The sequence below is a fragment of the Stylophora pistillata genome, chromosome 13, assembly GCF_964205215.1.
Source record: "Stylophora pistillata chromosome 13, jaStyPist1.2, whole genome shotgun sequence".
NCBI lineage: Eukaryota > Metazoa > Cnidaria > Anthozoa > Scleractinia > Pocilloporidae > Stylophora > Stylophora pistillata.
This window is the reverse complement of record NC_142531.1, coordinates 18,229,169-18,234,114: the sequence shown is the minus strand read 5'-3', so window position 1 is coordinate 18,234,114 and position 4,946 is coordinate 18,229,169. Positions and strand designations below refer to the sequence as shown.

Below are 4,946 nucleotides of genomic sequence, written 5' to 3'. Positions count from 1 at the left end.
GGGTAACAACTCATTTATGCAGCCGATATCATTCGAGAAGCGATTTAAGATTCTTCCCACTGGATTTGAATCAAAGAACAGGACGGGTGCTTGTAAAATTGCTACAACCATTTTATCGTGGAGACGTGCGGCGCACTTTAGAGAAACTATGACGAATCCATAAGCCCGAACGATAGTAAATATAAAACACACGCCAACCAGACAGGCAAAGACAGATAGATAAGTCTTGTTCTTCTGATCTTCTGGGATGAGCATTGCAAGAAACGAGAGCCACAAGTCCGGTGCAAATATGAAGGCTGAGAGAAACATCATTAAGATGTGGTGGTTGAATATATTTCTATGAGATCAATTAATTAACCATAATTATCACTTATTCAAATGTGATAGGTCCATTTGCTGCTTTATTTTTTTCACTAATTATTCTCAAGAGTTGATATCAGACAATGTAATCGGACAGTTGGCTGAAATCGATCACTTGCAATGGGACATTTAAAGTAGCCAATCATACTTTGTCCTCTCAGTTAAATGTACCAATCACAGAATTGATTACAATAACCATAGCAACAACCGCTTACCTTAAAAAAACTGACGAACTTCCAGAAATGGAGGATTTTTCTTTCTTTTAACTGTCTCTACTGGAAATATTTTCTCAAATAAAGTGGTGTATTTGTTTTTTTTCGGACATTGTGAGGGTTATGATTAATTGGTAACTGAACTTCGTGTCGTCCAATTTGGTCTGTTATCATGCTGGTGATTGACAAATCGGACGACCGCGAGATTTTGTAGTCACTCCTATAATGTTGTAGTCACTCCTACAATTACAGAACGAATTGGACTCCACTCGGTGCTATTAATATTATTAATTGAACATTACAAGATTTATTTTGCTTAGACACTACCCACCTCGCTAAGGTACTACCGTTTGTATCTTGGGGATGTTTATGTAAGCGCGCAATATAAGAGGATAGATAAATGACTCAACCATGTTACATGTAAACATTTAAAAAAACTGCCCTTGGTCTCGGCAAGTTAGCTTGCACAATGGGTGGCTTTTTGAACTTTTTTAGGTGATTTGTTAAAGGCAAGCGTAACACGGACATGAGGAGCCAGACACCAGCTCTTCCTTTCGCGTGCGACTTGCCATGCGCGTTCTCCTCGTCCTTGTTCCGGCTCAAAGTTGAAAATCTTCTACTCATTTTACACGCTTAGAGCAAGATTTTAGTGCAACCTCGTTCCTAAGTCTTTCTTCCCCCCGTTCTCTAGAGAAAGCAAGTGAAACTTCGGAAACATGGTTAGATATTTGTGCATTGTCTCTTCACTCTACCGTCTAATCTAAAAATCACGCGTGTTGTTGGTTAAAAGCATAGCTACTATGGAATGATTTGCACGAAATGATGGCTGTGCTCCCTGTTAGGCTCTGACCCGAGGTTAATAACTCAGTGTAACAACAAGTTTACCTTGAGTAATAAGACTTAAACCAACCATTCCAATTATCGTCATAGGATGTGCTCCACTTCTGAACTAGTCCCAGTAAAGCTTAGATGTTACAATTCCGATTGTACGATCCTCCTTTGCTATCTGCCAACTCCTTGCTTCATTAGGCAGGGGATGTACTTTCTGGCATTTTTCAGCATCATCGTGTTTTTCCTTATCCTCCCAGAAAAATGTCTCAGACGGTTGTGTTTCGTCTTTCAGAGTTGCTTTATAGAGCGGGTCAACAGTTGCACTGATTACACCTTTTTCGTGCAGGTCAATATAGCGTCCCTTGTCCAGCTCCTCACCTTTGTACAACACAACTACTTCATCGGCATTTTTCATGTGCTGTTGCTGATGAAAGGTTAACAGAACATTTTTATCAGCCAGTAGATCTTTGATGCACTCAGTTAAAGATGTGTTGAGCAACTTTAAAATCGACAGCACTTAGTGGATTATCCAGTAGATAAATATCTCCGTATATGAGAACGATCCTTCGCAGTAAAGCACTATTTGAGCAATAGTGAAAATCAGACCTGAAAAAAATTTCAGGCCTGTACGGGACTCGAACCACTGACCTCTGCGATACTAGTGCAGCGCTCTACCAATTGAGCTAACAAGCCAACTGGGAGCAAGCCATCAAATTAATTCGATATAAACCCGTAGATGATAAATCAAACAACAACAAACATATGAAACATATGTGTGAACTGCGGTTATGAGACGTATATGAGAACGATCCTTCGCAGTAAAGCACTATTTGAGCAATAGTGAAAATCAGACCTGAAAAAAATTTCAGGCCTGTACGGGACTCGAACCACTGACCTCTGCGATACTAGTGCAGCGCTCTACCAATTGAGCTAACAAGCCAACTGGGAGCAGGCCATCAAATTAATTCGATATAAACCCGTAGATGATAATTCAAACAACAACAATAAATAAATATCTCCGTCAGCATGAACTGCACGAGCTAAGTTTATTCTTGCCTGTTGTCCTCCATTCAGAACCTCACCGCGTTCTCCAACAACTGTTTGGTCACCATCAGGTAACTGCTGAAAGTCTTCTTTCAGAGCACAGACGTCGATTATCCTTTCGTACTTGGACTCCGCGTAGGGCTGACCAAACAGGATGTTTTCTTTTATTGTTACCGAGAACACCCAAGCAGTCTGAGGCAAGTAGATGACAGAACCTTGATAATCAATCGTACTATTAGTGTTGGAAATTTCACCAGCGATCGCTAAGAGCAGAGTAGACTTACCACTTCCAACCGGCCCAGTGATTACTGTTAAACTCTTTGAAGGCGCAACAAAGTTGATATCCTGAAGAACAAATTCATCTCCACGATGGTTCTTTGCGCAGGTTAAATGTGGCAGACATATATTTACCTCTTTTTTAAAGTAAACGTTGCTTTCTTTAGTAGAGGCACGTTTTTCTCTTTGTTGGTGTTCATTACTTGCATCACTCTCCGAGGCTTCCAAAACATTTTCCAAAAGGAGGAATTCTTCGATCCTTCCAAGCAAAACGTAGGCATCATACGTTACCATCAAGCCGTTTGTCATATCCCACATGCCACAAAAGTTTAGAACACCCATAAACGATAGTAGTATAAAAACACTAGCGGGTGTGAGGGTCTGGCCTGTAAGCACCATAGTAATTTCTGACACCGGAGTGGCCAGCGGTGTTGAACCGTATAGCAAGGCATCACGATTTGATTGAATGGCTGTCCTCTTGCAAATGATGCTGATTTCATTTCTGAAGATAAGAGTTCATCTGAAGTTATGTGGGCATTCTCTCTAATCAGCTTGACCCCAGTGTTATCTCTACTTTGAATTATTAACGACGTGAGTATGCGAGAAGCCGACCCTTCCGCCGAAATTATTTTTCATTGCACACTTCGTGGTGGACATGATTGTCTCTCGCGACCCCACGGCAGTGTATGAAAAATATACCCAACTAATGGACAATTATTCTCCAAGAGGGGGTAAATATCTATCCTGTTTCACCGACACTGAGGTAAATACGATCGCAGTATACGTTCGGGCAAATCCCGTGCGAGTTGCTCGGGCTTGCACAGTGAAGGATATTCGGAGTTTGAGTAGCCAATCAGAGTGCACCTTCAACGCTATCTACTGTTCTAGTATATAATAATATCTTTTAGCAGACCGGCCAGTCTCCGGTTTATATAATTATACCTTACTAACCCATTTTGAGGTCCGTTGTGCAGGATCCGGACCGAGTCTCTGGTTCGGAAAAAAACAAGGTTCCGTAAGTTACATTATGGATCGATAAAACAAGGCTAGCTAGTTATTTATAAAATCTCTGGGTTCAAATAGAAGGGAAAATTTCAGTTCAAACAAACGTTTGAATTTGGTGGACGGTAAAGTTAGATAGGCCCACTACATTGACCACTCATAGCGCACATACTAACTTTAAATGAATTCGCACATTGGGGCCCACCTCGGACTGAATATAACCTTACCTTCGTATGTGTTTTAATTTTTGTCGATATTCGTCCTCCCACGCATGCGTTTTGACTGCGCGAATCCCGGGAACTACTTGATTCATGAGGGAGATTCGCGGATCGGACATTGTAGCTGTGCGCAAGCTCAGCTTAGCATTGGCATAGGACAAGACGGAAAAATATGGCATGAGAATACACAGGAGAAACACACCTGTAACAGCTTGACAACCAATCAAATATTAGATAAGAAATATTGCCCCTGCAAACGCAGGTACTGCGGAAAAGGTCGAGACAAAAAACTTGACTGTCTCTTCTTCCAATCTTTTAACATCATTGGATATCAGGTCGAATAAGCGTCCTTCAGTGAATTTCAGTAACGTCTGCTTGCTGAGAAGAAGCGTCTGAAAGAGGGTAAAGATTGCAGATTAAAGAAGTATGTTCCATAAACAATATAACGCCATAACTGATACCGCGCTTCGAGACGAGAGCAACCGAGGCTTTACCACAATATCTTCAAATGTGTCAAAAATGTGACAACCCAGGCGCCACTTTAAATATCGCACAGCAGTGCGGCCGCTTACCAGTGACGTATAAAAGTAACATTCTTCTCTTTCCATCAAGAGGCGATCTACTTGAACAAAAAGAGTTATACAAAAAGGCATTTTTGACTCAAATAATTCTTTGTGTGATAGCCATAAAAAGCGCATCCGAACGCGAAATGTCAGCCAACCTCAACCTTGTTATCGTGTGTGCACCCTTACTAATCCAATATGGCGCCGGGAACTATAAAAAGGGCCATTAGACAATATATTCTTCAATCATCTTTCTCTTGTGGAACAGGGTACTCATAAATATGTGGGATGCGACACTACATTATAGCGTCATTATACAACCTCTAGTTCTATTCAATACTACAAAAATTGTGCTATACCAGTGCTACATGCAGTCGTTAACTGTCTATATCTTAACCTTTCCCATTTTTCCCACTGAAAATTTCAAACAAACATTTGCA

General features: G+C 41.0%; 1 pseudogene; it reads right to left on the bottom strand.

Annotated features, from left to right (window-relative positions):
* The window catches only part of LOC148717961 (ATP-binding cassette sub-family C member 4-like), an 8,074-nt pseudogene extending 3,478 nt beyond the window's left edge, over positions 1–4,596 (bottom strand).
* Between the last annotated feature and the right edge of the window lie 350 nt (positions 4,597–4,946).